The sequence below is a fragment of the Phasianus colchicus genome, chromosome 8, assembly GCF_987193195.1.
Source record: "Phasianus colchicus chromosome 8, bPhaCol1.hap1.1, whole genome shotgun sequence".
In the NCBI taxonomy this organism is placed as follows: Eukaryota; Metazoa; Chordata; class Aves; order Galliformes; family Phasianidae; genus Phasianus; species Phasianus colchicus.
The window spans coordinates 29,964,810-29,977,668 of record NC_143443.1 but is presented as its reverse complement, the minus strand read 5'-3'; the positions used below and the strand labels follow the sequence as shown (position 1 = coordinate 29,977,668).

Below are 12,859 nucleotides of genomic sequence, written 5' to 3'. Positions count from 1 at the left end.
AATACAGTGGAGGATGCAGTGCTGGTAGAAGTGCTCATTTTTACATCAGTAATTCAAAAGGAAAACCCCCCTTCCAGGAACATATCACTTTGGTGAAAGCAGGAGACTCAACACGGGGCTTTGGAGGCTTTTGACGCCTTGCAGCATTGTATTGGTTTTACAGGTAGAGCATTTAGGCAGTACCTCCAAATGCAGAAAGAATTCCCATTGAGAGACAAGAGGTGACCCACTAAGGCAAAGCAGATTTTACTGATTTTGTGTATTTAAACCAGGTGCCATGACAGTTAAGGTGGTTTTTTTGTTTGTTGCTGTTTGGTTTTTTTTTTCCAAAATCCTCACTTATCTTTATTTTTTATTTTTATTTTTTTATCTTTTCCTTCAGATAATTGGAAAGTACTAGAAAGCATGAGTTGATGCCAAACAGTGGTTCCCAGAATAGCTAGTGCGTTTGAGGGCAGGTTGTGTTTACTTGGCAAGGAAGTCAAGTAATAGATTTGCCAAGAAACCTCCTTGACTTTTCTGGGTGAAGGAAGAAGATGTGATTCTGTGCTGTTAATGTCTTTATCCTCGAGCCAAAGCACTGATATTTTGTAGTCTTCCTCATTTCAGAGCACATCAGAACTTACTGCCAATGTAAGTTCTCAACTTCTGAGTGAATCTGAGGCGTACAGTTTCATAACCCTGATCATTTATTTATGTTAAAGCATTCTAAATAAGATAAATGAACATTCTGTTCCATAAAGGCAGGAACATAGAAATCTAGTTCTGAGTATGTTCAAACAAGTTTTGGAATTGATTAACAAAACTACTGAGAATTTTCTACACTCACACAGACACAGAAAGTCATCAGCAGTTGCTAAAGAATTTCTTCAACACTTGGGGCAAGTTGTGGCTGGATCTTCTTAGAAACTTCAATCTCTTCTAATAAAACTATTGTAGCTTTAACATTTCTGTAATGAAATGGGAATTTCATCATTTGAACAAAATATTAGGTTGTGGCAAATATATTCTTGTACTATGAGGAAGAGAACATATGCTGTCTTTTGCAAAACATTTCTCTTTCAAGCAGCCCAGAATTTCTGTTTCAAAGCTGACAAATTTACCACAGTTGTTCAAATGTTTTCAAAGAGTGACACTTCCTACAGGCAGAACTAAGGCACTTGTGTGTGGTTTTTGTGATGTTTCCTTGTGTAATTAGCAGAGTACAAGGGAATTCACTGTCAAACTAACTCTCAAACAGCCTAATATTACTCCTGTATTTCTACTTGTAAATACTATTCAAATTTCATTGAATCACTGATGAAGGAACTGAATTCTAAACCCTAAGTTCCATCCCTCTCCAAGATCAGCTCTCATCTTTTGATGATGTTTAGCTCCCAAGATATCTGCTTGGTGTCCCACCACTTGCAGGTGAACTGCTGCTGCAAGCTCTCCCTTCCATCAGTAGCATCTCCCATTTGAAAAGCATTCTGCTCTGCCTCTTAGTGGTCAGTGCCCTTGTTGGGTGAGATTATCTATATACTGACTGACTATATTGTTTTGCAATATAAAAAAGATACCATTGTCAGAACCTGGCTTGAGACGCATACATTTACTGTGGGCAAATGGAAAACAAAATGTATGGGAACTGCTGAATCACGGCCTGAACCTCTGATTGATCACCTGAGGTGAGCAATGAGTCAGCCCTGGGAGCACAGATGAAGGCAATTCACCTGTGCTGCAGGAAGGTTTGGAGCTTGGCTCCACCTCTTCTAGACCCCATTTAAGAGCTGACTACCAGTGGGGAAGGATCTCTTCTGAAGGAGATGCCTTCTTTTGGAGTTTTCCAGCGAGCCGAGGACAAGGGTGAGCCCTCTATTTATTCTTTTTTGGTGTAATAACCTGCTTAGCCAAACTCTCTTGTATATTTCTTAATTATAACATCTGTATATTCATTGATTATACTAAAAACAGATGGTATTCAATGTAAGAACTCCAATACCAGACTGAAACTAGGGAACTTCAAGGAGACCTCATTGTGGCCTTCCAATACTTAAAGGGAGCATATCAACAGTGAAGGGCTGTTTACAAGAGTTGATAGTGATAGGACAAGGGGGAATGGTTTTAAACTGAGACAGGGGAGGTTTAGGTTAGATACGAGGTAGTTTTTCACTCAGAGGGTGGTGACGCACTGGAACAGGTTGCCCAAGGAGGCTGTGGATGCCCCATCCCTGGAGGCATTCAAGGCCAGGCTGGATGTGGCTCTGGGCAGCCTGCTCTGCTGGTTGGTGACCTGCACATAGCAGGGGGTTGGAACTGGATGCTCTTTGAGGTCCTTTTCAACCCAGACCATTCTGTGATTCTGTGAAGTTCCCAACTAGTTGTGGAGTCCAGTGCAAAGCTTGCTGAAGCAGAATCTAAAAGACTGTGCACAACAAAAGCTGGTTGAAGGAAGATGTGAACAAAGCTTGAGAAGGACACCAACTGTGCTCTGATTTCCATATAAGCAAAATCTTGTTTTTCATGATATTGAATGAAAATAATTAAGAAGTATTTTATATTGGTTTAAAACAGCAAAGTTTGGCCCCAGTATCAGTGGTCATTAAATATTTTTAATCCTTATGCGTTATCATGAATCTATCATTATTTAACCACTCTGAACTCCCATAAAGTAAACTGATACAGGCTTAGGCTGTAACTTGTAACTTATGTTTAAAATCCCAAGTCGCTGAACTGCAGCAAAACTCGTGGTTCAAAAAGACACAGTATTTTCACACAAGGAAAGCAAAACAAAAAGAGAAGAACAAATCTCCTTTTGCAATAGACTTCATTATTTGGTTTTTCTGGACTTACATTTTTTTCTCAGGGAGACTTAGGGTACTTAATGTACAATAATTAAAAAATTGAGGATTTATTATGATACTTCAAAATATCATTAAAGCTTATGTAAACCAGAGTTCAAATTGCAGTTGATCTAGTTCCTTGGAGCTATTTAAGCTAGAAAGAACTCATGAGTTTTACAGCCTACGTTTTTTAAAGCATATTATCCCAAATGGGCCAATCTGAAAATCACCATAGTGAGAGTTTGTTATATTTGGCTGGGATCTGCAATTGTTAGGAGTCACTCCAAAATTTGGTGAAGTCATGGATTTTCATCAAGTCAGTTTAGATTAATATGGACTAGGTCTGTTACACTTCAGCTAACAATGACCTTTCTTTACATGTATGTGCATTCACTTTCTACATTCGGTTGTCAATGTATGTATTTCTTAAGCCCTACAGTGTGCTTTACTTGGGAAAAATATCTTGCCTGTCAGTTGTTCAACCAGTGGTTATAAGTATCATGGTAAATCCTGCACTCTGATACTAATCCAGGCAGAGAAGTGCAAGTATCGAGACTTCCAGTTTTTCCAAGTAAATTTAAGTTTATTTAGCTATTTAAATCATACATGAATTTTGAAGAGAAAAAAAAAAAAAAGCACAAATAAGCTTAGGCAGTTTCTTAGCATTACTTTTTCTGAGAAACTATCGAGCTAATTTCCACCCGAATTTATCATCACATGCAAAATTGCTGCAGTTAAGAAAATTGCTGTTTGGTGTATAAAGGGGTGAATTGTTCTTCTGAAAGCAAGGTAGTATCGAGTTTGGCAGTTGTTATAGCAGGTTATATGAACTGTGAATGTTCTACAATGTTCTCCCGTACCTAATCGGCTCTAACTGTTGATATGTCTCTGAATGAGGCTTGTAAATGGCGGTCCCAGGAGTACCAGCCAGCTCTGGAGTAGAAGTTCTGATAATCAAGTAACATATATGCTCCCTGTTGCATTTAAATTACACCACTTCTGTTTCTCTAGATTCCCTTTAGAAATAGTTGATTGGCACCACACACTTTGTGTACAGCTATAGAGTCTTAGATTCAGCTGAGAAGTTTTGTTTTGTTTTGTTTTTTTTTGCAACTACTGCAGATTATTCATAATGCAAGTGAGCGTGAGGACAGTAGTGGGGTATTTGAGGTGGCATTTTGATTGGGCTGAAATAACACATAGCCTTATACTGCTTTTTTATATATAATTAATTCTTTCATTACACACACAAAGGCTTTTCCTCTTTTGTCCTTGTTTGGATAAAGGGGTATTGCTTGCTTTTGCCTCTCACCTCAGTCAGTGTGGCCTAAAGAGTGGAGAAAGCCATCACATCTCCCCCGCCCCCATGACTTGCGACAGCTATATATGATTTATCTTTTAATGTGCTGAGGCCCTGCTCAAGATAATCTCTCATTGACTCCACTGGCAGATTTTCTTACAGCAAGAACATTAATAGGAAGAATATTAAACAGAATATCCTTTTTTAATCTTAATTTTATTTTCTATCTCTTCTTTAATTTTCATTTCTGTCTCAATGAGACCGTAGCCATAATTTATTGAGATACAGTTTATGCGCTCTTGTTCCAATTCCACTTTAATACCTGTCATGAATGATAAATGGATAGGCTGGCAACTGGTGTAAATTACAGGAGCATAAGTATTGCATTATCCTTTCTAAAATATTGCCAGCTCCAAATTACTTAATGGTACCTGGGGTTAGCAGGACACTAAGAGTTACTGTGGTCTGTAAGGAACGTGCGACTGAAAGTGGGGCAGGTCTTCACACCATGGGTGTGTATCATGAAACGGGATTCTTCCTCCTATGCTTTGCATCTGACTTTATTCATGGTAGAAGCTTTTGCACTTAGGCACTGGGTTGAGTCATTTTTTTCATGGTAGGGTCACTGTTGTCAATGGTTATTTTTTGTGCACGTTGATACTTGTGATATTTTCTGTTAACGTCAAGTATTCATCCTTTTTTGCTACAGAGGGACATTGGTAGGGTGTGACTTTGAGAAACTGAAAGTCAACGTAAATCTTGCCTTAATACTGTAGTCTGTGGAAGGTAAAAAGTTACTATACTCTTTTCTTTTTGTACTGTAGGAAGCGTTCTAAATTTTATCATGTGTCCACAAACTTGGTGTCATGCTCTTGAAAATGCTTGTATTCACAATTATCCTTAATAACAGAAAAGGGCATGTGAAATCAATCAGTGCTGCTGTCCCTGCTCTCTGAGTAAAATGTTTAAAAAACGAGGTCCTGAATTAGGATGCTATAGAGAAATCAGGTCTTTATAGGTATTTTTTATTCATTTTGATAGTTGACATAATTAAATACTTTAATTAGAAAAGATTTTTTGTTTACTTTCTGGGAAAAGGCATTGTTTATTGTTTGTGTTGTATGACCTTTGCTTGAACTTCCTTACCAAATTCCTATTATTAGAGTACTCTCTTAATGGTTTTACACATTTTTGAACCTTTTTCCTCATTATGTGTGGTTATCAGTTGCAACTGAGTGCAAAATCAAAAGGCAGTTTTGCTTGTCATACATGTTATGAAGCAAGGTGACCTTTTCTTTTTGGATTTTTTTGCCAAAATGCTTGGGAATTGTATCTGCCAACTCATGCTAGTTCTGGTGTGAACTTTGCCAAATTTCTTGAATGAAAAAAGCTGAGGATAGAAGAGTAACTCACAGAACTGGGGAATGGCTTGGGTTGGAAGCCCAACCTTGAAGTCCATCCAACCCCAACTCCCTGCCCGTGGGCTGTGGGCAGGGAGTCCTCCAACCAGACCAAGCTGCCCAAAGCCCCTTCCAACCTGGTCTTGAGCACTTGAGGGATGGACCATCTACAATTTCTGGATATTTGCAGATGTTTGTTTGCTTTGGGACCCACTCCTGCTGAGTTTTTCAGCTCTCAACCAACTGTAACGCTAAGAAAATACAACAGAAAGCTGAATTCCAGCTCTACAGCTGAACCTGAATTTTCACCCAGTCTGACCAGGGGGATGAAGCCTTGCTGTGGGATCAGTCCCTACGGCACTGCGTGGCTCTGAAGCACGTGCCAGGTAATTCTGCACCAATCTCAGGATCTCACTTCAGAGCCATCTGCTCCGTTTGTGTTTTATCTGCACGTTGACCATCACTATATCCAACTTTCCTGGTAGCAGAAATGGCTGCTCTACCTTGGGGAATGCAGAAGCCAGAAGTAAATTTTGAAGAGCAGCTGAAAAAAGTGAAGGAGACTTATCCCTGGGATCTCTGTCCATCTTGCAGGGAGGTAGGACCTGCCAGGGTATCAGGCCTTAATTATACTGATAGAAATATGGTAATACAGAAAGAAAAGCTCAATATTCTGTGGGTTCAAGTTCAAAAAATCACCTTGTCCTGGGGAACATGCCTTTCCTCAGACAGAAGTATGTATTTCCACAGTTTGGTATCCTCATATGTGAGGCTCACCCTATAAAGCAGCCATTTCTGGCCTGTTCACAGTCATTGCCTTGAAGGAGGTGGTTCTTATTGTCTGTGCTGTGCTCATTGCAATGCAGACTGACTGCCTCTGCATCAACAGTGGATCTGACTTCCTCGCATCAGGTGCCCTTTTGATAAATACTGCTGTTGCAATCTGTTTGCACAAGGTGAGGACCTATCTCTTAAAAACATTTACTTGATATATTTACATATAATTCTGCATTCTCCCAAGACCTGGTGGCAGCATTAAGTTATTCTCCAATGTCAGCTGTTACAAGGTTGTGAGCCCCGTGGCTTTTCAGTTCTGCGTAGAAACGAAGTACTTGCAGTTGCTTTGCTATTTGGCTGTCGCTTTCCATCAAACAAGAAAAGCATTTCTTAGGTGTCATATGAGCATCACCAACGGATTTTGGAGCCATTAGATTGGTGCTACAGGTTAGATTTAAAACTTTTGCTCCTCTTGGTGTGTACTAAACCGTTAGCGAGGCCTTTGATGTTCTACCTGACTGCTTACAAACTGTTGCCACCTCAGTCTGTCAGCATTTTTGATGTTCCAAAATGTTGAAAAGATAACCACGTGTCATTAGCAGCCTGTTGCTGTTCAAAGATAAAAAGCTGTGATAGCAAAAGTGACATTCATATCTGCACTGTTATCTTAGAGGCATGTTAGCTGTGCTGTGCACTAAGATTTGTCTTGCCAGCCATTAAAATAATTAATCAGCAAAATGGCATGTTAATGAGGACTGTGCCTAAATGGGCTCATAGAAATGATCCTCTATGTCTGAGGGTGTTTTTTCCTCTGTTCTTCTTTGCAAGAAAGAGAATCCAAAGCAGCTCTGTGCGTTATTCCAGTTACATCAGCGTTTGAATAAAATCAGAAGCAGATCCTTGAAACTGAGGCAAAGTGTAATATGAATGAACAGTTTCTAGATGATTGTTTGATTTGTCTGAGAGGGGGAAAAAACGCTTGTGAAAATCCTGAAATATTTCCAAAGATTGCTTTGGTTTTTGTCTTTTTTTTTTAAGTTAGAAGTGACTCAGAACTGTGGTTGCAACTAAATCATCTGTCTCTGAAATGCATGCGGGACTGGATGATAGTTTGGGAAAGAAAACCCCCCTAAACGCTGATAGGAAAGTGCTTGGAAGCAAAGTGCTTAGTAACAATCAGAAGAGATGACAGATTGTATTATTGCACAACAATCAGTCTTCAAGGTATTAGAGGTATCAGTTTACAGCCCTTTCTGTACCATCATTACCTGCCACAGTCTGACTCTAATCACAGCAATAGAAACTGGGGTAGCTCCGTGGGTGTTTGTGACTTTCTCTGAATATTTATGAAGGTTATAAATGAAATCAGGATCTTGCTCTCTGTTCTTAGCCCATCTGTATAACTATGAAGGCCAAATGAAGCTTTTAGTCATTATACTTAATTGGATGAATGGCCTTCAAAGCTGTCAATAAGTGGTGTGTTCACAGTAAGGTAATTAATAACGCTATTTCCTTTTGGAAGACATATCATTAGCCATTATTTCTCGAGATACAACACTGATGTCTATTCAAAGAGGTAATTGCAGGTTACCCACCAATTCCCCACCAGTGACATCATCTTGGCAAACTGAATCTCACAATCTGTCACTTTTGAATTCATAATTAGGATATTTTTCTAATGACAAGTGAATGTTATTGAAAGAAATACCTACTTTGTCTTTACAGGAACAAGCACAGACTTTCTGAGGGGTGAGGGCTTGCAACACGCAAGGCTTGTGAGCTGTTAGACCAAACATCTGGGACCTCCAGAATGGCTGCATTGATGGATCCTGTGAAAGTCACAAAGGCAAACTGGCAGCTGTATCACTACCAGTTGGTCACCAGCAATTGTGACTGCATACTTGAACAAGCATGCCAAAAATACTCTCTGCTGTAGAATTTATTTGCTAGTTCAGAAGCGTTTTATAATTGCAGATGATAAAGGAAGTCTGTTGGATTGTCCCCACTCGTTCTCCTAGGAAAAAAAAATGAACTACACAGTGCAAATGATATTTTTCACCCTTTTCTAATTAGCTAATATGCTATGCGTCATGGTTTACTTCTGACCTTATTCTGGAAGGTTAGAAACATAGACAGCAATGGGATACTTTGGTTCTTTTAATTTGTTCATCTTACTTTAAAATATATGTATACAAATAGCAAGGATCTTTCACCCGGAGGTGATCAGCTCTTGCTAATACTGCAAAGCTATACAGGTAAAATATGTTGCATTTATGTCACTGCAAAATCCTAAAGTACATCCATTGTTTTCAGATGTCTCGGAGAGTTACTCTTCCTCCTGCATTGGCTGTTAGGCTGTTCTCGGTGTCTTGGGAGCTTCCCAAAGGAACAAGCAACAGCGTGCTTTGTGCACTGACTTTGATCAGCAGACTTCAACCAAATGCGCTATGCAAGCATTTGTTACAGACCCAACAGTCTAGCAGGAGCTGCAACCCATTCTACAACCAAACCCAGCTATTTTGATTCTGTTTTTGTATCCTCACCTGAGCAGGAACGATTTAAATGGCACTGACCCTATGTCAGTGCATGTTCAGGTGAATCAGACTAGATTTTGGAGAGTTAATAGCATGGATAGTTGCCAAGCAGGGCGCACCACTGCGGTCAGGTCCCAGCCAAAAATAGCGTTCACATTCTTGACCCAGGATGGGGAGATTATTTTTTCTGTCAGAAGGCTGTAATGTAGTGGAAACTACAGTTTCTTTCTTAGTGGTTGAAGATTTTGGTGCTAAGCAGTTTCTTCTGGTAAAATATTTTAAGTAGTGACATAATTTCCTTTGAATAACTATCATTTTCAAGCCCAGTAAAAGTGAGAGCTTTATGGGCTGTATTAACTCAAACAGCCCTTTGGAGAACATCTAACGTTTTATGAATACTTATTGTCTGCTTTTTCTCCCTGCTTTTAAATAATGAAATACCTAACACCTGCAAATGAGTAATGATGTCGAGAAAGAAGATCTAACACTTAAGTGCTGCCTGGAATATCAGGCATCAGAATTTCTCATTTGTAAACAAGGCTTCTCACAGGGGTTGCAAATATCAGCCGTCATCTCCGAAGCTGCTGCAGGAAGCATTCAGACCGTCAGTGGGTGAGTGCACTGTGACTGATGGCATGCTGGAAGAATTTGCCTCTGTTTCAGGCCTTGTGAACCATAGGGAGCACGTCTGCAAATGGATCTTACAGAAGTACAATGTGAAAGAACTTAGAGATCGTATAAACTTTTCTCATGGGAGCAAAGAGATGCGGTGTTTCAAATTTAACACAATAAAAATTGAGTTTGGTGCCTGATCTTTTTTTTTTTTTTTTTTTACCTGACTACATTTGCTGTCTAACTTGCTGTGTGGAGCTTGCTATGGCACTTTTCTTCGCCCCAGTGATCTCATCTCTCTTTAATCTTATTCTTTCCTTTTTTCTTTCCTTTCACACATCCCCTGGTAGTATTTACCTATTTACAAATCTGTGGAGAACGCTGCTGCACAGCTGCATTTAAAAAGCAGCATTAAAAATAGAAGTTCTTGACTTACTCAGCAAAAGGAAGATGGATTTTCCTCTGTCCTAATCCCTTGAATATATGACAAATTATAATGCGGACTTGTAGAACAATTAAGGCATAATTATTGAGAAGTGAAAGTGTGGCAATAAAAGCTTCTTTGAATTTGCATTTTAAATAGAGTTGAATCCTAGAAATCTTTCTTTGGTGGAAATACTTGTTTAAGAACAGATTGTTCCATACCTATCTCTATCAAAATGCATTTTCTAGGTGATAGGATTGATAGATAGATAAATAAATTAACGAAGACGACAAAGCTTGATTTGCTGGAATGAAGTGGCTGTTGGATGATGGAGGTTCCCACAGACCTAGGGGAGAAGCTGAAGCCCATGCTGATGATGGTGGATGAAACGCAAGGCCAGAGCATGCCCCATACAGCAGCTGACTTGGCCAGCCCTTGCACGACCCCTCCCTTTTCTGCTGTAGGAAGAAAGCACATCATAGGCAAAATGCAGGACCAAGGCTGTCCATACAGGACCATCCTTCCTTTTTTTGCCCAGCTGAATTAGCAGGACAGCAACAAGGTTGTTGACTGCCCTAGAGGAGGACTGGTGTTTGGGGCAGCTATGGAAGCTCTTTCCAACCTCCTTCAGTGGTTGTCACAGGACAGTGGAGCACTGGCATGGTATGCTGTTGAGAGATTCTGCCATGATGCAATGAGCTGTGGGTAAAGGACCTCGAGAGCCATCTGAAAATCAAGGTACTGTAGCACATATCTGTCCTAGATGCTCGGTCTACTTATTATACAACAGAGCCACTTACAAAGTTGTAAAGCACGAGCAGTGTCTCCATTGCAAAATGAAATAGTTGTATAATGCATATTTAATTATATGTTGCACAAATAACATTAATGACGCTGCCAAATGCTAACTGTATTACTCACTAGAGGGCAGATTATAATCCACACTGGGTGCTTTCCTGCTCGCTGCCTGTGTCACAAGGAGACAACAGCTCTCAGTGTCTTGCAGGCAGGTGGGGGCACAGAGAAGCGATCTGAGGCCAGTAATTCTGATGGCAGTCGCATTGCCTTGTTGAAACAAAGGAGAATCATCGACTGCCCTGACTTTGAGTAATAATCTGGTTGGTTGCTCCTTCCGGAATTGCACATCTGTGATTTTTTTTTTTATTTTTTTTTCAATTTGTTTTGTATTTATGGCACAATTGAAACGTAGAAAGCTGAACTCCAGCTAAGGCATTATGAGAGTAATTGAGATGCTTACACTTCTATGCAAGAATGTTTGCAGAATCAGGATATTCATGATGACTTTATAAGCTCATTGGTATTTAATATGCACTATGTTTACACCCCTTCTCCCCCCCCCTTTTTTTTTGTCTTTTTAGAGCTTATGTAAAAGTATATTTTACTGTAAGGCTTACTATACATTTTTTCCCAGTAGTAATTTATAGGAATCTATATTTTAAGCTTACTTGAGGTACAGACCCCGCTTCCAAAATATTCAGTCAGGTTTGGTGTTAACATAAATTTCTGCCTATTTATGTCCAGAACCACCATGGAGGATCTGCTTTGTGCTATGTAACTTAAACAAACCAAAAAGACTTGAGTGAAGTTCTGAGATCAAGACAGTTCTTGTCTTTTCTTCCTAAGTACAGCATACTGATAAAATCAGTAATGTTTCAATCCCTTGAATTTTTAAAGTAGAGAGAGACTAAATATAGTCATGGAGGCCTCTCGCTCAACCTGCTGACCCTGAACCAAGTGACTGTAGGTTGCACTGACAAGAGTCCCTTTGTCCTTTTCAATAATCAGACCCACTGAGCCAGCTAAATCTTTAAACAAGATGAATGGGCATCATTTTTAAAAAGTAAAATAACTCACCAGGCTTTGGGTGTGTTTCTCTTTAATTAGTTTGATGAGCACAAAGTCTGAGGCCTTGTCAAATACCCAGTATTAACTTTTGATATTGACCCAGCGTTGCAGAGGTAGGAGCATGGGCAGGTGAAAATAAGTAAGACGTTTTCTGTAAAAGACTTTTGCCAGATGAGAGGAATCATTACCACGATGATACTTCTAATTATAACGTCATTAGGGCACTACTGCAGGTTCCTATGGCACGTGAAGTTTTTCAGCATCTTGATTCAAAATGGGTAAAATGTAGGCATTAACCCTTTTGCTGGAAGTAGAGTTGAGTATCCAGGCAAGCTGAAAGAACACAATTTGTTTTAAAGTTAAGTCACAGTATTTTTGAGAGTTCTGGAAAAATTAGCAGTAGTAAAGAATACTGAAGAGTAATTCACCTGATCCTTCCGCATTCTTGCCGGGGGTCACAGATGGAGAACTGATGATATGCGTTTCTCAAGGCACCAAAAAAGGGAGAGATAATGTACTTTGTTGTAGATCTAATTTTTGTCCGACTGGAAAACAGGAGGCGAAGTTTCTGGCACAGAGTTGTTGCCCAAACCTTTGAAGAATAGCCAAAAGCAGATAACAAACAGGCCTGCAGACAATATTGCTCAAAGTCACATTCAACTCCTAAAGCAGCTGTTCAATCTATGAAGTGAAAAGTACTTATATTTTTGTGTAATTTTCAAACTGCTGATGATGCTATGATGTATCCTCTAGGCTTTTCTCTTTGTTTAGGTGGCCTGGATTTACATTGAAATCTTGGCTCTTGAATGGTTCCAAAAGAACAATCATGCATGCAGATACCACCAAACGTGTCAAAAATGTTATGCTATTAAATGCTATGATAAAACCTTCTACTTAGTGCTACAGTGCTTCTAGAATTTGTCTTGCAGGTCCAAGTTGATGTTGTCTATGACTGACCTGGAAAGGGACAACGTTTCCTGGCTTTGGGCAGTGCTGTCACTGTTTTTGTTGCTCTGGATTGAGTCTAGCTCCTGGTTTGCTCTTCAGGAGCCAGACAGTTGAACCACAACCCAATTCTGGAACAAAATAACATCATCTTCAGTGTTTCAGGAGCAGAGGAATTG

General features: G+C 39.6%; 1 long non-coding RNA gene across 1 annotated transcript; it reads left to right on the top strand.

The window, feature by feature from the left end:
* Positions 1–1,798: 1,798 nt before the first annotated feature.
* On the top strand, positions 1,799–9,988 carry LOC116231485 (uncharacterized). Its single transcript, XR_004167482.2, has 3 exons — positions 1,799–1,845; positions 5,713–5,908; positions 8,025–9,988. It is a non-coding gene; the product is annotated as an uncharacterized LOC116231485 (long non-coding RNA).
* Positions 9,989–12,859: the final 2,871 nt, after the last annotated feature.